Here is a 24,736-nt window from a genome sequence, read left to right on the forward strand (position 1 = left end):
CAGTTTGTATTTTTCTCTGTGGACCTACAAGGAAGCCAGGATGGATTTAGTGGTAACAAGAGTATTGCCTAGTCTTTGTCCCTGTTTTGGAAGGCACCATTCACACAGACATAAACAGATATGTAACTGTACACGTTTATCTCACACTGTTCAGATATTTCCCTCTCCTCCACTCTCCCACACCCTGCAATGGGTTGTAACAGTATGAAATGCCTTTGACCCAACCGTCTGCCTTTCTACCTATATACAGGCAACTCCGCATCTCTTCCTCTGAGTGTGCACCTGCAGGGTCAATACCATGGAAGAGGGTGTGTGTACTCCCTCACGCCTTTGTGCCAGAATGTGATCAAATTTATCAGGGGGAAGTGTCAGAATTTCAGAGTTACGTTTTAGAGAACATTTGTTTAGTATTATAAACATCTGCAAATGACTATTTATTTCACAGAGTAATTAACATTCCTAATTAGATGCACCTTGCAGCTGCTGTTAATCTTAATTGGCAATAATGCAGTTACATTTTGATACATATCTTCAGAAGAGTTATAGAGAAGGAAAAAAAAAAAAGAAAAAAAAATCTGAAGGGAAGGAAATAAAACTGTTCCCACACAGTTCAGAGAGTTCGCACAAAGAAGATCCCATGGCAACAGCGAGGCCCACAGTTTGCCTTATAAAAATCCAAGAATAGATAATGTATCATCTCTCCTAAAACAACACTTCGCTTCGGAAACCGGAGGGGAAGGGGAGGGGGATAGGAAATAAACCACAACAGGAAAAGAGAAGCCGCACGACCCCGCGCATGTTGCGCGCCGGGGGTTCAGCCTCCCGCCCCGGCCCCGGCCAGTCTCGGCGCGGCCCCAGCGCTGCGGGCGGAGGCGGCGGGCGGGACGCCCCGGTACTCAGGAGTTTGTTTCTCCAGGATCCCTTCCAAAGGGCCCTCCCCGCCTCGCTCCCTCCTCTCCCCACCCCCGCGCCCCCCTCCCAAAAAACCCTCCTCCGAAGCTGGCGCTGGCGGGGCGGGTGCGCGGCGGGCGAGTGCCGCGGCGTCCATCGGGTGGCAGCCACGGTACCTTGTTGCCGGCTGGCGGCCCGGCGGAGGGCGCGTTCCGCCGAACGAGCCCATCTCGTAGAAACACAGGAATCATTTATGCACTGCAGTTTCTCTCGCCTCGCTCCCTCTTCTCCCTCTCTGCCTCTGCTCCTTAGGATATTTTGGGTGGATTGTGGTTATCAATCAAGATCTCCTCTTCTTCACTTGTCTTTTTCACGGGGAATTAGTATCTTTCGGGGCAAGCGGACAACCGATTTTTTTTTTCCTTTTTTTTTTTCCCGTTGGAGAATTCTCCCTCCCCTTCCTTTTTTCTTTTCTTTTTTTTTTTTTGGAGGGGGGGCGGCGGTGAGGGTGCTAGGACCGGGAAGCACCCTTCCCCCGGGACCCCCCCCTGCAGCGCTTTCCCCACAGTCGCCCAGCGCCAGGAAACCCCGCCGCACCGCCCGCTCGCCGGATACTTGTGCGCGGCCGCCCGGATCGGCCCTCGGCGGCGGAGGCAGCGGCAGCGGCGCAGAGCTGCCCGCGGGCGGCGCGGAGGCACCCAGGCCGGCCGCCCCCTCCTACCCCCCCCACCCCCCTGACCGCACCTGGATGGTACCTCCCGCCGGCGACGCGGGCACTTTCTGAACTAGGAAGGAAGGGGCGACTCAGCGGGGGGTGGGGGGTGGGGGAAGAAGCGCCGAAGTCTGTATGGAATTACCTGCGCCCGCGGCGGAGCTGGCACCGGTGGATGGATGGGCACCGCGTCCGCGGCACTCGCGGCCAGCTCAGCCCCAGGAGTAAACACGGGGCTTCTCCGGCCGAGTGCGCAGTGTGGTGACCGGCACTCGCCCCGCTGACTGATTGCACTGGAGGGATATTTCGGGAGACTCCTGTGGGTAAGGTCATTTTATCCAGGCAAGAGCCCGGCATTGCTAAACTTGGTGGCGTGTGATTGAAATGGGTACTTTCGGGATTGCTGCATTACCCTGATGCGAGGGGCTCCAGCCGTTATTGGCAGTTGAGTGGAATAACTGCAGTAGGTCTTCCGGTGAGTGCTTTTTGCCATAAATTTAAAAAAAAAAAAAAAAAATCTTCCTCCGTCTCTATTCTTGCACGCTCCGGATTTGGGAGAGTACTGTAAAAGCAAGGAGTCTTTAATTTTTTTTCGTCTTTTTCCCGGTTGTAATATTTTTGACTGGAAAAGGTACGTGGTAGTAGAGAAGCTCTCCGTGATGGAGTCTATTTAAAACGAGATCGGATCCTATCCGCTGGTTAAAACAAATGTTTCCAACTCTGTGCAGCATTCTGCTGCATTTCATAGCTGCAATGGAGGTGGAGAAATCCTGCTTTTCAAGTTGTTAAACTTTAAGGTGGCGACCCTTATTAATCATGATAAAGTGCTCTGGTGCTAAGGGGGTTAAATGCCACTGGTAATTTGGGATTACAACTGTTCCTGTAAATCCTGCAAGGAAATTATAAACTAGGGGACAGCAAGGAATAGGAAAAAAATCAATAGAAGAGAAATATTGTAAATGTCACTAGCCTGAAAATCTGTCATCCACTTGCTCTTATGAAATATTTTTTTCACCCAATAAGTTACCTACTGAAACCTCAGACCACGTGTATGAGAGTTGAAGATTTGCAAACCGAGATGCAGCCTTCGGTATTTCATACATACATGCATCTGGCTGAGGGACTGTGTGAATTAATTCCTCTGTTAGTTGTGGTGTGAAGCGAGACAGGGAGAAAAAGGAGAGAAAAGATTGTCGTCTTAAGAACAGAAGTGAGCAAAGGAAGCACTTCAGCCTTTAAGGATATAAAGGGATCCAAGCAATGCACATCGGTAATCTTTCTCTGCAAAATCAATTCTGATAGAGAGAATGGGGAAAGGTTGAGGGAATCGATAGTGATGACGTTGTGCAGTGCAATGCACTGCAATGCTAAAGTTATATAGTGTGTGCGAAAATATATACCCTTATGTACTGCTGGTGGGTTCATGCATAATGGATGGAAGAAGATATGCAGATCTATCTGTAGGAAGATGGATGTATTTGTGCAAAGACGGTGATTATGTAACTTGATTACATCAGTGGCATCAGTCGCCGATAGTGGAATAATATGCTCATGTAGCGTATCGATCACTTGGGTTAACTTTGTCATGCTCCTGCCAGCGGGGGATGGAGACCTGGGCAGAGGAGGGGAGATCCTTGCTCAGCTCCTGACAAGGGGTTTGCCTCTTGCAGGCTGTCTTTTGCATCAGTGTTCTCCTGGTGGAGTTTCCCCAGGATGGGGAGTTGATGAAGGAGGAGGCTGCTGAGTTGCTCATTCAGCCACACCTGCAGAGAGGGCTCCAGAAAAGCCCGTGCGAGGCTGCACAATGGTCCCATTGAGCAGATCCGGCTGTGTGCTCCTTGGCAAGGTCACACGGCAACCTGGGACTTCAGTGCATGGCAACAGCTGAGCGTAGGAGGGACAAAAATTAAATTAAATTTGATCTTCCTCCCCCTCTCGCCGCCGCCTACCTCCAAACATGTCTTTCTGCTGACCTCTCTTCCCGTGCTCAACGCAGAGCTGCTGCTGTTTCACCCTGTGTATGTATGTGTGGCTCTTAACATAGGTAGCATCCCTCTCGGTGTGTGCAGTCACTGCCTCGCAGCTTTAGCAGGATGCTGCTTCGGTGTTTTACAATACAGCATGACTGACTTTAGAAAAAAAGAATTGTCGGATATAACAGCCTAGTCTACTTGTTACATTTAGAGGGAACCTAAAAGGCGGTCCATTAACACATTTAAAGCATCTCAAAAGGGAGTAGGCGAAGAGCAAAGGTGTGACCGGAGTCCTATCGGTTTAACTCAGATGGACTCTTTTAGCAAATTGTCCACAAAGATGATAGTAGTATCAGGACATACTTTGCTTTAATACCCCTTATAGGATCATAAATCACTATTCCTATCCATTCGGGGGAGGTGGGGGAGAAGGTTGTTGAAATGTACTTCTTGAAGACAGATAGGCTTGCAAAGGCACTGCTGAGGCCCCATACCTCTAATGGATGTATTTTCTGAAGAATGTAAGCCTGATGAAATCTTAACTCAGCTGAAATAACTGATCTTATCATCACTGGCCTATGTCCTTCACCACTTCACTCCGAATTCATTCTAGCAAAATTTCACTAAAATACTTTTCAGTTAGCGAGAGGTGAGGGCAGAGTGGGTTTTACATCTCTTGATAAACATGATCTTCACATACCTACTAGATTTAATGCGTTATCAAACTCACAGTAATTTTACCATGGAACCAGCCTGAAAATCATTTTTTTCCTCTGCTTCCCTGAAAAAATCAGTATTTCAAAGTTGGTTCACCATTAGTTCATGACTATTTCCATATTTCTTGAGGATGGGTCTGGGCAAGCACTAATAAATCCTGCTAATGTAGTTTAGAGTTTGACATTCATAGAGTATTCTGAGTAAATTGGAAAAAAAGGATATGAAGTTAACTCTGTTTCCGTCCTTCAGGGGTCAGAATAACACTATGGCAACTCCTATGCATTGCTACAGCTCTTATAATTTTCAGAAATGTCCATGGCATACTCTGTTCCCCCCCACACGATTACAGGCATGCTCTTTCCATCTAATTCCTTATGGGACTTCTTGTGACACACCACTCATCTTAAAGGAAAGCACAATAGTCTACAGAAAGTATTACGAAACAGGTGCTGTAAAAGAGTAGGCATTGACAGTGTGGGAATATATCACATCGTACATGTAAACCGGCATGCAGCACGCAAGGATTTGCAAATTTAAGGTTATAGAAGGTGGTGAGCAACTGAGTTTTATTTATAGACTAATGTCATTGTTGTAGTTAGCAATACCCACTCAGTAAGAACAGAGGGTTGCAGCTCCAATGCAATGTCTGTTCAGTTTGCACCAAATATAGCTTCTTTGAGAGGAAACTTTCCTTGCTGAAGTGAAGCTGTAAATCACTCGGACAAATGAAGAGAAAATGTGAAGAGAAATATTTACATAAAACATTCCCAGGCTTCAAATCTCAGACCACTGAAAGCAGTGGGAGTTTTGCCACCCACTCCTTGTGAGCACTGGGAAGCTGACTTTTAAAGAAAACAGCAGTGCATGAAGAATAATCTCAGTGCCTCCCTCTGAAAGAGCAGGCTTCTGACTGTCGTTCTCACTGAAGACAGTGGACTTGTTTTGCTGCTGACAGGAAAAAATGAAACATACAGGGCAGATCTTAATGAAGCTTTTTTACTATTCGGTGATATTCTTGTAATGTATTCAGAGTACTTTCGGTGGCTATTATGTTGAACCCATGTTTTGGGAAGCAAAGCAAAAAAAATTGATAACTGACTGAGGTGTTCGTTCAGTATTTTTGCACTTACAGAGAAGTGTTTGGATATTCTTCTGTGTTTTGTAACAGCTATGATTTTTATCGACAGGGAATCTTCCTATTTTTTTTACTGCATGCCGCATGATAATATGTGGCAATTGAAACATCCAAGCTCTGATTAATATGATTAAAACCTAGCAACTTACCTAGTGGTGCTCGAGTTGTAAAGTTTAATTATAGTGGCACCATTTGCACAGCTAGAGATAAGGTTGTGTCAGCATTTCTATTATAAACCTCTATCGTATTGCCATCCGCTGTGTCAGGGGTCCATGAAATAAGAATTTACAGTAGAGACCATCACGGCCGTTTTGGATTACCGTCATGGCATGTCAGCTCAGTAATCCATGTGTTGCTTTAAGTCTTTACATGCACATCTACAGCAGCACCAAAGCAGCCATTATGCTCTATCAGTTCAAGTGTGTACTTGCTTTATTTTAAAATGTAATTAAGTATGAGATGATAGACCACAGTGACTCAGGAAGGATCATTTAGCCTATCATTTTTCATACATTTTTGTATTGTTCTCGTATTCTTAAAACAAAAACAGACCAAATGTAGCAATGAATTTTACTTGTGATAGCTTAAAATTAGTGTCCATTTGGAAGAAAGCTCTTTTGGAGAGGGGGAAAGGGGGAAGAATGAAGATGAGAGGTTGTAGTTTTTTAATGTTAATATGCAAGCTTTGCATGCTCCTCTAATGTAGTCACATAGTAAACTCCATTCTATTGCAAAAGAGGAAAATCTGGTGTTACTTGCCAAAGCTATGGCAGGGCAAGGAAATCAGGTAGTGCTGGTTCTCTGTTTTAGCATTGGGCACTCTGCTTTTCTAGGTCTCACTGTACCTGCGTATTATAGGTACTCCTAGGTAATTTCATGTGTTACACAGCACACTATTTATGCCTCAATAACTAGGTCTGAGCAAACAAACCAAGGACATCAGTCTTACTGCTTCTTGTGCTTAGAAATTCCATGTTCACAAGAACAGCACGCAGACATACAATAGTGCTTCAATGGTCTTAGCATCCACTGTAGCAATTACCCAGAAACATTTTTTGAGTTGGGATAAAGAAGAGAAAGGGAAAAAATGAAAACATTTAGATTCTTGACAAGGCAGTAGATATTATTTCCATTTTATTTATAGTTTTGGACATAATTTAGGAAGTCCTCAGTGTAGCTTCTGAAAAGAAGCACAGAAACCTAATGCATGCTTCAAGAAGACCAATACAATCTATACAAATCCATAAAATCAGCAGAGGTAATACTACTTGGTGATTGGATGGCTACTGGTGTCAGAAAGTTTCCTGTTCTCTGGTACTTCACAGCTGTCCTCAATGAATAGTGCTTAAAAAAGAGGAAGAAGATGGAGACTAGCAGAATGGGATAAAAAAGGGACAGAAAAGCATGTAAATATACAGACATTGGTGATATAGCTCCTGTGTCTTCAGGGATGGGTATATTTCTAGATACCTTTTCTTCTTTTTCACTAGTGAGACCTAAATGCTTAAAGTTATTGCAGTTCCCAGCTTTCACTGCTCTTTTTTTTTTGCGAATCCTTAAACTCTTCAGTGCAAGGGCCATCGCCTTTTTGTTGTCATGCATGTTTCCAGTTGCATAATGAGACTTGATCTCTCAGCTGAGGTAACTTGATGTGCTTCTCCATAAAATAATAAATTACTGGCAGGATCATGAGAAAAGTAATGTTTCCTATTGGATATCTTAGAAAAGATAGATATTTTAGATGAATCAATTTTTTTCTCTGACAAAGCCCAAACCATTGGAATTTCCAGCAAAAATCTCACAATGCTCTTACAAGACTGCTCCTTACAAAGCTAATGCAACTGCCATGTAAAATCTCGGTATCTCAGTTTCACTCGTTAAGTTCCACTTAATAACGTGTGCTTGGATTATCAGTAGCAATTTCGGTAAACTCAGTCCCAGCCAGAAGTTACGACTGTTTCAAGGAAAATGAAGTCATAGTAACATGCATCATTATAATGCATGGGGAAAGGCTTCTGCAGGTGGGGTTAGAATGGGATTAACCTGAAGTCACCTACCTGTGTTCCCAGACCAGTTGCCTCAGATGGAGAATTGCCATGGTGCCTGAACAGTGTAAGGGGCCTGCATGTACATTCGGCCATGCCTACTCCCTATTTGGCAGTGCATCTCCACCAGCTTTGACTCTGAGCTCAGTGGATCAAACGCCTCAAGGATAATTCCTACACCAAGAGGATCTGTCGGTATGATGGAAACCTTGGGATGGAGCCACTGTGTCTGCAGAGGGATGTGTTTGGCTGGGATGCTTTTGTGTGGCATTGATCCCTGGCAACACTTTTAGCCCTGTGTCTGTCACAAGGTTGCTGCTCAGTGCACAGAATTTCAGGATGGCAGAAGAGCACAGCTGTTACTGTATAGCACCTTGGCATTCCTGCATCCTCAACTTTTCTTTGATGCTTTCTGGCTGTCTCCTCCCAGATTTTTTTTTTTTTTTCTTTTCAGGAAATCTTACCTTTGGTTAATTTAAAATAATGTAACTGGAAATGCACGGCATTTCCTTTTCAGCAAGTTGTGTGCATGATGGAGATATGTGTATATGTCTATGTGTCAATCTATCAATAAGATCTGCCTATTTATTACACATAGAGTTTATTTTATTCTATATCTCCTGTTATGAAACAGAACAGGCCTGTGAACTTCTAGACATTCTTTGGGGGATCCCATAGCTGAATTTGTTGTGCTTACACCAATGTTAAATCAGGTTCACTGATTGACACTGTCTCTCTGTACATATATATATAGTTAGTTATGTACACGTACACATGCATGAATACATGTGCCTACTTATGCGAATGCATACATGTGCATTTACTTACATACATATGCGTTTACTCACATACATACACAGAAGAAGACTGAGAGCAAGCCATAAAGAGAAAGTACTCTAATTATTTATGCGAAATGTAGAAAACATTACATCATTCAAACATACCATGAGATAGTAGCTGGGGTTGAGGATTGTTTTAGCATTAATATATTTTTAATGATCTGTAAATGCAGCTTGTTTGAAGACAATACAAATTTATTTCGGAATGCCAAAACAGAAACATATGTTGAAAGGACTATCAAAGATCACCAGTCAGGGCTATATGAGATCATCTGTAATTTTAGAACTATACACGGTAACACTTTAGAAAGTACAATCTGAAAGTTTGCTGTATACCTCTCCAACAGAAAAACAGATACTATCAAAAATCTCTTGTCCGTTATTATAGAAAAGCTCCGTCAGAGTATTTGCTCAGTTCATAGCAGAAGAAAGCTGTATGTATTATAAAAGGAATGCAAAACTTCGCTTAGTGTTTCTTGTGTAACACTTGTTTTACCAACTGTTGACTCTCATACTCAATAGAAATGATGTGTCTGCCTTTGGTCACTTCTTATCCAGAAAGCTATTAAGGAAAGAAGAAAGGACCAGAGAATGACCACAAAAAGAAAAGACTTTTACATGAGAAGATTCCCATCTGAAGAAAGAGATGAAGGTTTTGTATTATTCAGAAAAAAATAGAAAGATAATAAATGGGAGAATGGGGGATTCAGTGGGGAATATTGAAGGCTATTGAAAGATACTTTGAATTCTCTTATATATTGTTTTCCTTCTGACCAATACAAAGAAATTGTGACAAATCTAAAATGAGTAAAGGAAAGCACTCCTTTAAATAGTTCTTTCAAATTTTCATCTCTTATTGGCAAGGATACAGTGAAGAAAAAGGTCTAATAGAATAGAATAGCTTGAAGAAGTCCATGAATAAAAACAAAGTTGTAAAATTTTTCATTGTAATAGATAGATAGGAAGATTATCAGCCTGTGTGACAGACAGATAAGAAGACTGTCAACTTGTGTGCCCCAAAGACCACCTGCTAACTTCCAGTTATAGTGCAATCAATGGATGTATGCACCTGTGATTTCTAAAGCATTAAAGGAGGCTTCTTCCAACAGATTTGCTACTGCCTTTCCTTGGAGTCCGAGTAGATGGAGTGTGTGTTCCTGTGACCGTAGTTCTTCACTACCAGTTCAGGTTATCAATCTGGCAATTGTGGTACTGCTTAATAAAGACTTCATTAGTGCTGACTGGGCAACCTAATTTGGCTGTTTAAGTCCCTGTTACTAAAGTCCTGATCCAAAACCCACTGAAGGAAATGGAAAGATGCCCACTGCACTCAGCAGGTTTTTGATCAATCTCCAGCTTTATCATCTAATTTCCTCATTTGTGTTAGTTTCTGTGGAAAAAAACTCATGATGCTTCTTATCTTTAATAGGTTAACATTGATTAGAAAAATAAAATCTTATAAACTTTAATAGAATTCAATAAAGCTTCATTATGTTTTTGACAGCATAGTCAGTCTCATCAATTTCTGTCATTAAAGATATGCAAACCTCATATTTTTATTTCTTCATAGAAAGGAATGTCTGGATTCTTGGAAGGCTGTTAGGCCTTTGCTAGTCTCCAGTGCTTTCAGTTGCTATGATGGCAAAATCATAAAGTGCTTTAAAAATAATCACTAAAAATAAATGCAGTATTGGTGTACATCCTGAGGTAGTTATTTCTAAAAATTCAGCAGGTTAATAAAGTTATAGATGTGTTTTAATCTTTAGTGATACTAGCACATCCTCCTTCCTATTGCCTCTTTAGTGCTTTATAATATATTTTATTAAAGGACAATCACATGGCTCAATGGACGGACAATGTACATCTATTTATGGCTGTTCACATAGAAAGAACCTTCCTCAATTAGTGTTTTCTCTGGATTGTGTCCATTTGTAGGAGTACTTGATGTTTAAGAGTTCCATATTAGCTAATGCAATATGTATCTTTTATTTCTTTGTCATCCTAAAGTTAGTTTTGCAGGTTTGGAACAAAGATAGAAATAATTAGGGCAGTTAGCAAAGCAAGATAGTTTTCCCCAAAGGCTCTCAAAACTTGAGGCTCTTTCTGTCGTTAGTGAAGGGAGACGTGCATCCAGGGACAAATGAGAGCCAGGCACTAGCTTTAAGATCCATTGTATCATTAGAAACTTTGCCCCTTTCTGGATGTTCCTGATAGGGACAAAGAAATAAAACCTTAGCAATGAATTTTGAATACTTCAACATAAGACAAATAAAAATAAAATTACAGATGAGTGACATTTAAGTCCAGTTACTGCTTTACTATACTACCTTTCCAGGACTGCTGATCTTTAATAAAATTAATTTGAAGGTGTCGGACCTCCAAGGCCTGAAATAAGTCCCTTTCGCTAGTTCTAAATATTTATTCTCTGTAAAACTTTACTAAATTTATCCATGCTTCAGTTTCCTGTCTCTGAACTGTGGAAGACAAAAACACGTCCTGCCTTCTTGTATTTTTAAGTGTTTCATCTATTTATAATATAACCTCTTTGCTTAAGATTTCTGTTTTATTATATATGTTGTAGGGCTAGAAGAAGAGTAGTTGTCAATTTCTTCTCCTTCTCTCAGAGGAAATTCAGTTTTCTGCCAGCCCTTGAAAATCATGGAAAATATTTGCTTTCCTCCAGAAAAGAAATGTAATTTCCTTGTTGGTTAAGGAGTGGGATTTTTCTTGAATGGGAGGATTGAATCAAAAGATGACATTTAACACGTAAAATTTTAATGAAAACATTTTCTGCAGAAAATTAATCAGGGAAGATAATTTCAGAGTACTTTATGCAAATTCTTAGCAGAACAAGACTCTCAGCTAAGGTCTTTAGATGCTAAATAATATAAATATGAAAGTAGTACTGTGAGTCATACTACTGGGGGTGGCTGGGTCAGCTGCCTGTTTCCTAAATACGAATCAGTCTTTTTAATGTAAGGTTGCCTCAGTTTTGCTTGAATTAATTGTATATAAAATACAGATGGGCCTAAATCAAAAGTAGCTTGCGTTTTTCCTTTTTGCCAGGGTTCAAGTGTAATTCACCTAGTTAACAGAACAAAAATATTAATTGGTCCTTCTGGTTTAGATGCTGAACTCTAACCCCATTCATCCAGTCTTGCTGGAAAAGACCGCTGTTGGTCTCAGTGTATATATAGTGAATTAGGTTTGGGAATCTTAGCATCTTAGCAGCAAGTTTCTCTTATTTCATGTGGTGCAGTTGCCTGTCAGTGCAGGGCCATCACCTGCTATATGCCCACGGGTACGGCCTTTGTGAAAAGCAGCTTTTCCAAAGGGAGAGCTGAAGTGGGGCCCTTCCTGTTTCTCCAAGAGATAATCCCAGAGGCGAGGAGATCTTTGGTTTCATACACAAAACCTCTGATTCTTGTTTTAAGTCTCATTACTAGAAATGACAAGCCATGCTCAGTGCCGTCCTTTGGGCTAATTCCAGCTGATGGCTTTTGCCCACGGCCGAACCACAGAGCTCAGCAGTGACACCAGCAGCGTGTCCCCTGTCACAACTGGCCTCAGGAATACAGCTGGACACAGGAATATACAGCCAGCCGCAGGAATACAGCCAGACACAGGGATACAGCCGGACATGGGAATACAGCCGGACGCAGGAATACAGCCGGACGGCGGGCTCTGCGCCGGGCACGACACCGTGCCCTGTGCCTGGAGACTCACAGTCTCTGTAGCTTTGTTTAGTACAAGACGTTTTTGTCTGCTCCGAAGATACTTGTGTTTGCTGGTGGAGAATAATACTAAGCGAAGCAATGGTAAACCAGTTGCACAGAAAAACTCCTTTCAGAGCTCTGTGTTACATCAAGAATAAGCTCAGAGTAACTCCAGTGAAGCCGTTCCATTTGGCTTGCCAGATTGAGTCCAATGTGGACCTTCAACATAGATATTATTGCATTAATTTTAATGAATAAAGATCACAGACACATTACTTATTTAATTAACATGGCAAAACCCATTGTCAGCAAGCAAAGAAGTTATATTGTACAGCTGCTCTAATGCAATCACAACAGTATACTTTATGGCTGTGAGAATATAATTTTCTCGTTAAAAAGCTTTGATGTTTCTTTAAATATATAAAAACACAGGAAATGTGTAAATAAGGCTTGCCAGCCATATCAAATGCCTCATATAAAAATGAATCTTTTAGCTTTAACCTGTGTTTATTTTGACATCTTTCAAATAATGCCAATGTATAAAATTTTTTACAATGAGGGTGGTGAAACACTGGCACAGGTTGCCCAGAGAGGTGGTGGATGCCCCATCCCTGGAGACATTCAAGGTCGGGCTGGATGGGGCTCTGAGCAACCTGATCTAGTTGCAGATGTCCCTGCTTATTGCAGGAGGATTGGACTAGATGGCCTTTGAAGGTCCCTTCCAACCCAAACTATTCTATGATTACATGATTCTATGATTCTGTGATTTATACATGCATATATATATATGAACATAAGCAGAGGTATACATGTATATGCACATCTCTTATTATAAAGTCATAGGTGTTTAAATTGAAAAAGACAACCATTTTTTTATATTAACTTTACTTTTACCTTTGTATTTGCACAGTTAAGGGCTTTTTAACCGCCAGAGTTTCACTTTTCTTGTGCTTTCACTGTTGGACAGAAAACGCTCCTTTAATTTGTTCTTATGGAATTCAAGAGCAGTGAACTGGACACTGCAATATTTGCACAAAGTCTCATCTGCATGTCTAGTTTAGACCTACACGTGTTTTTCCATCTGAGCTCCTTCATGCATTACCACATGAACTGGGTCAAACTTTCTGAAAGTCAGGGAGTCAAGAGGCCACCAGTCAGCTGAGTGACAGTATCTTGACATGTGCAAGGTAGGCTCCTGGCTCTGTGTCAGTCCTGAATTCATAACTCAGAGGGCGTCTGTGTTTCGTTAAATAGGGGAAGCTGTGGGCAGTATATATCATAGATTGGCAGAAGCTGCTTGCTGTGTAAATGGGTTTAGATTACAGTAGGAGTCAAGATTTTAACACACATTATGATGTGCTTAATCCCACGCTGACAAAGACTATGAAAACCATTGCTTGAAAGCAATATTATATATAGTCAGGCTGCAGTTTATCTAATGATGAAACCTGAATGCGAAAATGGAAATTTAAATATAATGTAGTCTAAAGTGTATCAGGCTGTATCAGTGCCACCTGAAACGTGGAAATAAGTAAATTTATTGACTGTTTGGCAGGAACTGTGGTTCTACAATCCTTGCTTTTATTATTATTTTTGGTGCTGTAATTTTAACCCCGCAGAGGGCTGTCAAATAAGCTTTTAACATTATGCTTTATTGCGATGCATGAGGATGACTGAATTTTCAACTAAAGCAGTTTCCTATAGTATTATTGTGTATTTTTTTATGTACCAAACTTGGCATGATATTCTTAGCTTAAAGAGGAAGTTTTTTGCCTTTTTCTCTTGTACTGAAAATTTATAGTCTAAAGTTTATTGCAGGATAGAGGAAAATAGTAGAATAAGACTATGTTCAAATAACACTATTTTTTTTACACCCACAAAATTTTGATTTTATTTTAAGGATTATCTATCAAGACTTAAAAAAACCACAAAGCTGCACATAAATAATTCCTCAAGACAAGGGAAAGGGACATGCTAGAAAAGAGTCACGTTTTTGTAAGTAGGTTTGAAATTAAATTTAGATACACATTTCTTTAAGTCTGTAGCTTGTTTTAAAGTGCAAATTGTCTTTCTGCTTATCTCAGAGGGCAGACCGTCCCTCTTACTATTTAAAGCTTATTTTTAAAATAGCTTCAGTATGAAGGGGCCAGATTTTCACTTAGTCCTTATCAAATAATAAAATTAAACACAACATGCTGTCCAGCAACACTCACTTTCCTTTAGATGTTCAGAAATAGGTAAAATACAGAAGAGAGCACCATCGCTGATTTAAATATCAAAATAGTATAAACTTCAAAGGGGTTCCATAAAATTTAGTTTGTGGAACTCAAAAGTTTTGTGACACAGAGTTGTTTGTGTTTGACATATGGGATCACTGATTTCAGCAGGAAGTTGTGTTTGTTGATGTCTGGAAATCTAGCCCACTTTTCCTGTTACATGGTTTGTATGGCACATAGTTTTTAAGGTGACCACAATCTATAACACACACATGAAACAAGAACTATTCTATCAGTTTCCATGAGCCAATGGGGACTTCACTTTCTCTGGCTGTCCATACCTTTTAGTGAACATTAAATTTTAGTGAACATTAGGGTTTTTTTAGTGAACATTAAATTTTACTTGAAAACAAAGCCATGCAGGTGTAAATGTCCTTAAATGACACTATATTTTATGTGCTGTGTTATACAAATATACTCATTATCTCCAGCAATGTGGAATTTATTTAACTCTATTAGTTGAGACATTCTGGCTGTCAGCAGTCACTGATGGTGATTGTGACTCTCTTCGGCACACATCACTTACATTATATGATAATACAGTATTTATGTACTACGTTGTTCCTGAGATTCCATAACCCAGATAGACAATTAGCTGTATACTTGCCAGTTAAAATAGTGGGAGCTCTGCAATTACATTGTGTGGCTGGCTTTGACAAAGTTCAACTGCTTTCTAGAGGCAAATTGTGAACAGGCAGTGCCTGGCTGTTGGGGGGTGGCTTTGGGTGCCCTGGGCTGGGGGCACAGGGTCTGCAGGTGATGCACTCAGATGGAAATTAAAGAAAGGCTAGTAATAATTAAGAAATTGAGAAATCCGAGGTGTTGGTCAGTGGCCCCTGGCGTGACTTTGGGTCGATCACACAATCTTTTCTGTTTCATACATCATCCCTAGGGAGATATCTCTGCCTCCTAGGCTGATGTCAAGCCTTGGCTTAGCATCAGCTCCCCAGGGAAGGAGGGGGCTTGGCTGGGGGAACTGTCCCTCCATGGCAGCTCTCTGGAGCCAGCTGGCCAGGCGCCGAGGAGGGGGCCAGTGAGCTCCAGGCCCTGAAAGCCAAGTGGTGGAGAGCAGCTGACAGCCACATGGCCCAGTGCCTGTCCCTTCTCAGGCAGGTTGGACAAGACCTGCAGTATTTATCATTTGGCTGTGGGTCCCTGCTCAGCCAGCTGTGGTGGTCCTAACCCTTAGTTATTACTAGTACTGTTATTGTTTTCTGTAGGTTTGGGGGTTATTTTTAGTTTTCATTGTGTGAAGTGCAGCCCCCTCAGCACGACAGGTTTTTAATGCACAAAACTGACCAAGTGTTAAGTATCCTAGACTATGTCCAGAGATAAGCTCAGGGATGGGATGGTATCAGAGGATGGTTCAACACAGGCCAAACCCAGCCTGTCACCTTGGTATTGGAGGTGGTCCTTGTAGTCAACTGTCTTCCCTCATCTCTTGACTCCAAACAGAAACCAGCAATGAATTCGCATTATGCAGTGTAGATGGTCTTGGAACTGCGTGAGGGAGTTTGCTCAAGGACTGCATTACTTGGCAGTGGAGACATTGTCTGACTTCAATTCCCATGAGCAGAATGGGGTAATAGCCCTTCTCACCTCACTGGCTTACTAAGGGAATAGATACATTAGAGGCTGTGAGATGCTGAGATATGGTAAGTTACAGTGTTTTGCGGTGTGAGGAGAGCACAAAAGACAGACTTCTGTCTGAGAAGATGGATGGATTTCCTTCAGTAAAGCATTAATGCGTGCTGTATTCTTCCTCTGAAACGCAAGCTAATAATCACAGGCTCTGCAATTGTTTCTGGAGATGTTCTTATGCAGGTGGTACTTCCTGATTATTACATTGTAAAACTCATGCCCGTGTGAAAGGGAAAAGTGAAATAGAGAGGAGTAATCTAACTAAATATGAAAAGCATATTTATAAACACTTTTTTTTTTCCTGAGAATAAATTAGCTCACTCCTAGCCTTATGATTTCAAGCTCTGTCTGGCTGAATCTGTGTTTGTAAGATGCCTTTTTTTTATTACCCTTTGAAAACCCTCAGGAACTTGACTCCCATCACTAACATGGTGCTGAGACAGATCAGTGCAGAGCTCTGCACCTTTTCCCCTCTCCGTGTCCCCCGTGCCAGGACGGGCAGGTGTGTGCCTGCTGCTCACCAGAGCAGGACCAGGGAGGTAAATGGGTCCCCAGTGCAGGTCCCATTTGGGCTGTCCCTCTGTAACACAGCAGCTCTCCAGAAGTAAGCTATGAACCTCCTTGGCCTTGTACACTCCTTTCCACAAATTGTCCTGCGAAAAAGGATCTGGCGAAGGAAAGGTTTGGTGAAACAATTCAATTGAGAAACAGAGTTTGACACAGCCATATTTCCCATTTGTAGGAGAACTGAAATGCACTCGGCACTCTGACGGGTCATGTTTGTTCAGCAGATTTCAATTAGGGTGTTATTGCTTTGAAAAAACAAGTTGGACCTTTTCCACAGCCGATTTTTTTTCTTTCCTCACCATACATAATTCCACACAATGACTTTATACAGCCAAAATGTGCATCTGCCTATATCCTTAGAAAGCTCTAATGATGGAGTTGTGGAAAAATATGTTTTACCTTCCCATGTCTGAATCAGCAATAGTGTCTTGCTGTGGGACAAGGCAGGCATTGTAGTTAGGGTTTGAATGGGAATAGGGATTTTAATGTTGGTGGAGGAATTATTATTATTTCTTTCTGTAACAAGATTGCCCGTAATTGCCCAGTTTCCAATTCCCTCGGTGTTGTACACACTCAGAATCCGTTATACACAGCTTACAAGAGATAAAAATTGGATAGGGGCAGCTCGGGAGCACAAAATAATAACAAAACCATATTGGCAACACTGTTGACAGTAGCTGTCAGCTACGCACTTCCTTCTCAAGTTTTTGTGGGCATCACAGCAGAGAAGGGGTTTGAAGGTACAGAGGTTGGAGTTTACTGTCTTTTTAGTCTGCTTGAGTGAATGAGGAAGGCTATAAAAAGCCACCTCAGGCTTCATTTCGTAGCAACCAATTCTCAAAAATGACAAGGTCTGTCTGTAGGAAGAGCACAAAGCTTCTGTGATACCAGAGCACCTGCAGATGTCACCTAAGAAAAAACAATGAACAGCCCAGTTTTCATTGGTCCATCAAAACCATTACCTTGCTCGAAATCGTATTGATTCTGTAAGATGATTTTACCTACATGAGAATAAATTTCTGCACAAATTCCCGTTAGCCTTTCAGAACTCTGTGGCATAAATCTTTCTCCTATCGGTGAAATCCCAGCATTTTAAGTTTAGGAAACAGAAAACTAAACTATCACAGAGGGAAGGAAAGTATAATTTCATATTACACTGTATTCAGAGTATTTAAATAAAATATTTGGGCTCTTAGTTTAAATTTGTACTTTTGACCTCTTATTAATCAGTTTAAATCTATTTGAATTTGAAGAATATTTAATTTTTAATGCAGACTTTGTGTCATTTTACTTTCTTAATAATCAGAAGGGCACATGGTATCAAATGAAATACCTTATGACAATCTAAATTGCATATATCCTCATTATTAGCTTTATCAGTCAGAAAGAATTAATTGAATTTTGAGTATTGCTCATAGATCATGATGTCTACTTCTGAAAAATGCATTGACCAATAAATTGTCCTCCAAGAGCCATCTCCAAACTAGACAGGAGTTACTAAAATAAATTTGTGGAAAGATGTCTTCTGACTGATGGGTGTTTGCACAATAAAACTGAGTAAGAAGGCACCTATTCAAAGCCCCCTTTTAAAGTTTTTTTTTTGTTATATCTTAAAAAACCCCTACAGTTTTCTGTTCTAGTATGAATTAATATAATTCACATACGAGATATATATATTTTTTTTTCTGTCTAGTTATTTTCATGTAAGACAGGACACTGGTGGAACATGTGCTAGCCACTACATGAATTGATAGATACATGTTCCTGGTGCCACATTAATTTTTACCCAATATACAGTAAAATTGTTCAGTAGATGAATGATCCCTGAAACAAGTTTTCTTTCTATTTATTTTTTAAGACTTATTTTACAATTATTCATAAACTTTAATTATGAATTCTTTTGTAAATCCTGTCATTTGCTACTCAGGGTATATTTCAGTTCTGAGCATATGTACCCATCCTTAGGAACGGAGGACAGGGCCTTATTGTTATGCAGTCCCTACTCCTTCTTAAAACAGTTTTCTTTTGGGTTTGTTCTTCTACTCTGGTTTCTGTTTTCAAGGCCAAAATAATTGCCGGACAGCTCAGATGTAGTGCCCTTCTCACTCATGTCTATTTCCTGATGGTATGCAGAAAGCAATCATAACATCTCTGATATTTATCACAATAAACAAGCTAAAATTTTCTATTCTAGTTAGACTTCTTATTCCCCTTATGTCCTTTAGCCGCCATCTTTGCACTTCTTGTGATCTGAATTAATCTTTTGGAGAGCACCGGCCAGAACCCTTTGCATTGTGCCAGAATAGGTCTCGCTAGTGTCGTAGGCAGTAGCTCTCCCACATACCTGTCTTAAAATATAGATGCTAAATTTGCAGCTAATCAGTGATATGTCATTTTGATTTGTCATTTAGAAGATTGTACTTACCCATATGTTTTTTCTGACATTGGGTGTATAGTGGTGTTCTGCTATACTGGAAGTGTGTGGTTGCCCCAGCCAATCTGTAATGCTTTACCACTCTAACTTAGGTATTATTTAATGCTGAGAATCTGCCTAGAATCTGAACAGTAGCCAAAAGCATTGCTCTGTCTGCTCCTGTAAGCGTTAACAATGGTCTTTCTTCTGGCAGTATGGGAAGTGACATTAATTGTTCATAGCTTAAGCCTGCTTAAAAATTCATCCTGGTACCAGAAGGATTCCCTATTTCAGTACCGTTTCATAGCTATATTATACAGGATATCACATTAGCTACTAATATATAGGTATGTAAGATTGAACAGGTTAGTTTTACTCACTGAGTATGAGCACATTCACTGAATCACCAGAAATAGTGATACATGTGAGGCAGAGACCTTGTAGAATGTCTTATCCTACCATAACAAGACACTGTATTTCTCATTGGTTCCTGTAGTTATCAGATACTATTTAAAAATCCCCTCCTCTCAGCTGTAAAACCATGCCAGCAAATCTGGCATTCCTATGGAAATCACAAACACAGCTAAGAAAAATTTTGATTTTTTTCTTTCAGACTTACAGAAACTTCACATGGCGTATGCTTAGGACAGGCAATACTCACGTACCTCAATATTAAAAAGAAATGGAAAAATAATGCTACAGGTGTAGGAAGAGTATTAGCTTCCAAAAGAAAGGATTCTGGGAAATTCATTAGATGGTAAAGTGTAATATCAGCATAGATTTAGACAGCAGTGATGTAAATTAGCTTTAATAGAGTATTGTGGCAAACACTGTGTTTGGTAGCCTAAATACTTCGTTCGCAGTTCCTCAGCCTCATGGCTTTATTGTGTCCCAAATTTTCATCAGAAAAATCCATCTTACATACAATTAAGCTTTACTGAGGATATAAAATGACGGTTTAGCCAGTGTGAGTTAGGATCATCAATGACAGTGACATCTGTCAGACACAAGAATAAAACTACTTTAGGAACCTCCAGCTTTGATTGTATTATCTCAAATTGCATAACCAGTGTTTAAAAATCCGGTTATGTTAGGCACTTAGTGTTTCAGAATGGCTTTTAAGTATAGGAGTAAGGCTGGGACAGGTATCACGTGATTTTAAATTGTAGGATTGAGATGATAGAAACCCGTGGGGAGAAGTGGCTGTGCCTGTATTGATGAATAAAACAAAGCCATGGACCATTCCCTGGCCCTGAAGCCAAGTGACTGGGCCAGGCTATATTTATGCCCTTTAACTTATGGTCCAAAGGGGTAATCCTGTGAAGAAGGCTCCTGTTGTCTAAGACATCGTTATTGGGGTTTGTCAGGGTGGTTTTTTTCAGTTGAAGATGCTGGATGTGATGTGAGGGTATTGCTGCAACCTGCAAGACTGGTGTTCCCATAGCATAAGTGGAAGAATTGTCTAGTGTATCGGGATGAGTGCAGGGATGTTTGTGTGTGAGACCTTGCGGGGTGTTGCTCAGGCAGTCCATAGGGCAGAGGGAGCCTTGTCCTGACTGCCAGTCACTTGGTGTTACCCCTTGTACCTGGCCTGCATGACGAGGCAGGGATCCTCAGTTCCTCCAACCCAAATCCATGCCAGCGAGCATGCTGGCAGGGAAGAAGAGGGGACGGCTGCAGATCCAGCACTTGAGCTTTCTTCCTGGCTTTATATCATTTAGCACTGGTGCAACCAGGGAGTCTAGTTGACTGCAAAAATAAAATACACAGTTAGTTGAAAAAGGACTACAGAGCACCAACCCCACACCACTGATATGTCACAAGCTCCAAGCTAATAACCCCCAACATCCTATCATTAATTAGAATTAAAAAACCCCCAGAAATTACAAATTGCTGCAGAAATAGAGCAGGAGAAATCAAGGGCATTAGGGATGTCCTAATATGTATATATATATGGTGCAGCAGTGAGAATATTGACGTAACATTCATTATTAAAGTAAATGAGGAAGTTTTAAAGCAGAAATTACTAAAGATATAACACAGGAACAAGTCCCATGTTGCATAAAAATGGTATCATTTTTCTTCGTTAATGTGCAAGATGGGAAAGGGTGGATAGGAAAAAGCAGTCCAGAAACAATATGTTCTTACCTACATCAGGCAGAGGAGAGCCAAATGAGGCACATCTAGATGGGAAGCACCTTCACAGGCCCTTCTGTCTCACTGCTGGGCACACAGCAAAAATTGCTTTTCTTACTAATCTCAGGTATATTTAATCGGCTAGGCAAAGGTGTATTCATCCTGGCACAAGATGTAATAATTGCCCAAGGAAGCAGCAGGGGAAAGCAGCATTGCTTTAAGGCTGCTACCGCAGAAGTGTGGAGGAGCTAGCCAGGGATGAAATAGTATTTCCAGAAGAGGAAGGCCCGTAATTTTTCAGGCTTATGTCTTCTCCCCCTCCCCTTAGGTAAAACGGTTTTGTCACTTGCTAGTAGTAATACAGCCATGTGAAATGAGCTCCCTAGACACCACGTGAAGAAAAATGACGAGAGAAAAATAGAGAGATGTTTGTCGGATTTTATTTTCATTTGGTTTTGCTTTCCACTGCATAAATTAATATTGTGCATTTAGTCAAGTTAATAAATGTGAGGTTATCCTATTTACGGCATTTACACATTGTTTTGAGTATTTTCAAGGTAAACAACATCCACATTTCCATATCACTAGAAGAAACAAACTACACAGAGAATACAGGAAATGAGTATGTTTCCCCAAGTAGTAATTTCACAATATTTCTTTTCCAGTTTGCAAAGATGAGCGAGAATTTATATTGTTCAGTGAAGTTTAAACCACTCTTATATACAAGAAAAAGTGAGTTGTTATATTGTAGATGAAGTATGATGTTTTCTGTACATTATATTCTAAAGAGAATTAATGCACTTCTCTCTCCAAAATAATTTCTTCAAAATTCATAAAAACAAAGAACAGAGCACCCTGAAGAACAACTAAGAAAAAACAACAACAGCAAACAAACTTGCCTGTACTCATGCTGGGTCAGAGTGAATGTTGCTATGGGCTGAATGGTAATTAAGCTGAACATTGCAAGAATCTTCTTAGTTACATCAGTAGCGTTGGGCTCTACCTACCTTCGCCCCTTGGTTTGAAGCAGTAGCACAATCTTGAAGCAAATGCCTTGGCCATTCCCACTTCACTCAGGTTGGTTCAGTTTCTGAGGCAGCTTTTGGAGCATGGGAAGCAGTTTGCCTCGGAGGATGGAGCACCACTGGCGGCTCCCACCAGCTCTGCACCAGGAGAGTTCTGATCCCCATTGCTCACACATGGATCAGAACCCCTTCCTGAACCTCCAACAGCCTTGAGCAAGATTCAAAGACCAGATTAAATCTATGCTGAAGAGCAATCTACTGCACAATGTAGAAATTTGGGCTTCCATACCACACGATTTGGTCTAATTGTTGTTTAACTCTTATCGCCATGAAGTACCTGATAATACAGGAGTATTTGTGTGTGTGTGTGTGTGTGTGAAAAGGAGGAAAAGCCCAATGATATGAAACCAGAATAAGTGAAAAGAAGGCAATTTTTGAGGGTAGAAGTAAATGTATGAAGTGCATCATATGTAGGCTGGCAAAATAAAGTGAAGTCAATTAAATAAAGAACAACCTTTACCTTTATAGAAGAAATTAGCTTCCTAGTAAAACATGAAAATGAATACTAATTAGTAAGTGATTTTGCCATTCACATAATCCTGTAAAACCATCTGTCAACAAATTAAATAAAAATTTTAAAACCACTGCCATGTGGGCTAGTCTTTCTAAAATGCTCAGCCTGAAGTTTTTTTTTTTCCTAGGGCTGCCATTACTCGCGTTAAAACAGGACCATCAACTGTGTGTATGTGTGTTCCAGTCTGCCCCTCCTGCCCTTCTAGGTTAAAGGTTTAGGCTTCTTCAGCTTGTTTGTAAATCTAAACCAAAACTTTTTAAAGCAGAAACTGGTTGCTGAATTTGACCTAGTTTTGCAAATAGTTTTAAACCAGCCGAAATCACACTTTGGCACAGAAGAAAAGAAATAAAAGAAAATTAAAAAAAAAATAAAAAGAGAAGATTTACACATTTAATAGCACTATTTTGTCAGGTTTTGTAAGAATTTCATTATATAATATGGCCCTTTAATCCATAACAGGATTAAAAATAATTATTTTCCCATTTCCTGCTTTCCTCTGAGGCTTGTTCAGTACATATCCCATTGTTTGTGTAGTCTTGCATTATTTAGTAAAATCCTCAGATATTGAACAGCTGCTGCTGGTTTTGACCTGAAACATTAGAATAACAGCACTACAAAGACAACCGATTTTGGCAGCTGTAAACTGTGTATAGCTGAACTGTGATATCTGCAATTAATATGTTACTTGCAAAATTGTATCTACTTGTTTTCATTTGTGACTTTTTCAAGTAGCACCATTTACTAGAATCTACAAAGACCTAAGAAATTTTGGAGATGTGCAAGCAGTTTTGTAATAAGTTTGCATTTATTTGCATTATATATTTCATATCCAAATTTAAATTTGGAGTCCTAAATTGGTTTGTAGATTAGGTCCACATGAATTTAAGAATTAGTCAATAGTCACTGCTGTCTTAATAGCAAATGCTGTCTTAATAGCAAATTATATCTTAACAGTAAAAATACAAAGCTTGTATTAAATTTTAACTTTTCTGCAGTAAACACATATTACTTATATGCTTTTTTCCAAATGGCAGTTGTCCCTATTATTTTAATTGCAGTAATTGCTTTATTGAATGTCATAAGCTGAGTCCAGATGCAGTTACGTTAATTCAATGGTATTTTATGCATAAGAATTTATTAACATAAATTCTGTTCGCTACTCAGCTCTAAAATGCCGTTTGTCTAAATAAGGTTAGTTGACGGTCATTCCTTTACTGAAGGGAAGCTGGGGGAAGAGATGTTAGAGCAGAAACTGGAAGACGGCGACTTGAGGAGACTTCGCCAGCTGCATAGACAAACAAGGCTTACTTTATTATTGCCTTAATAAAAGCTATTGAGCCCTGAGTACATAGTAGTTTCTTGGCACCTCGTACCCTGTGTGCGTGGAACATCCGATTCTCCCGTTAAGTGGTCTGTTCAGTTACACTTGATTTCTCCGGCCCATTTTTCGTTTCTTTCCAGCCATGCTGTAGTCTGACTAAACAAATTTCTAAGGAACGACTATAAAACTCTTCCAAAAAAAGAAAAATATCCACAAGATGGGTCTTGCTCCTGCCCGAATTCCCATGCAGCCCAGCAGGGAAGGGATGATGCCAGCACATCGTGGGACAGGCAGGAGCTTGGCTGAGCAGGTCCGGGTTTAGCACTGCATGCTCGACTGCCTCTTGCTGGAAATCAGATTTGCTCTTACGTGGGATAGCTCCAGGAGCTCAAAAGATCTACAAAACTGTTCTTCTGTTTATCTCTTCTTGTTTGGTTGCTGGAGAAGATTTTGCATTAGCTAAACTGTATTTACACTGGCTGAAAATAAGTAAATTTAACTGGATCATAAGCTCTTGAGACTTTTTGTGCTGTCTTGGTGTATTGTTTAGTACTCTCAGGGTCTTGAGAACTCCAGTGTGATACATTTCTAACTGGGAAACTTAACCACATTTGTCTAGTTCACAAATGAAAAATATAGAATCTGTGCTTATATATTTAATAGTGTTCAGAGAAAGCTATGCAGCGCTTGATCAATATTCTTGAAGAAGGTTGTTGAATATTCATTATGCTTGAAAATGACCAGTCTAGAAAGAG

At 40.5% G+C, this 24,736-nt stretch overlaps 1 protein-coding gene across 1 annotated transcript in view; it reads left to right on the forward strand.

Annotated features, from left to right (window-relative positions):
• Nucleotides 1-1,910: 1,910 nt before the first annotated feature.
• IL1RAPL1 (interleukin 1 receptor accessory protein like 1) overlaps nt 1,911-24,736 on the forward strand; it is a 736,319-nt gene continuing 713,493 nt past the window's right edge. The window contains exon 1 of the mRNA XM_065652835.1: nt 1,911-1,926. The gene's annotated coding sequence lies outside the window, so the exon portion shown is untranslated. The remainder of the gene's footprint in view (nt 1,927-24,736) is intronic.

This window comes from Caloenas nicobarica, chromosome 1, assembly GCF_036013445.1.
Source record: "Caloenas nicobarica isolate bCalNic1 chromosome 1, bCalNic1.hap1, whole genome shotgun sequence".
Classification (NCBI taxonomy): Eukaryota; Metazoa; Chordata; class Aves; order Columbiformes; family Columbidae; genus Caloenas; species Caloenas nicobarica.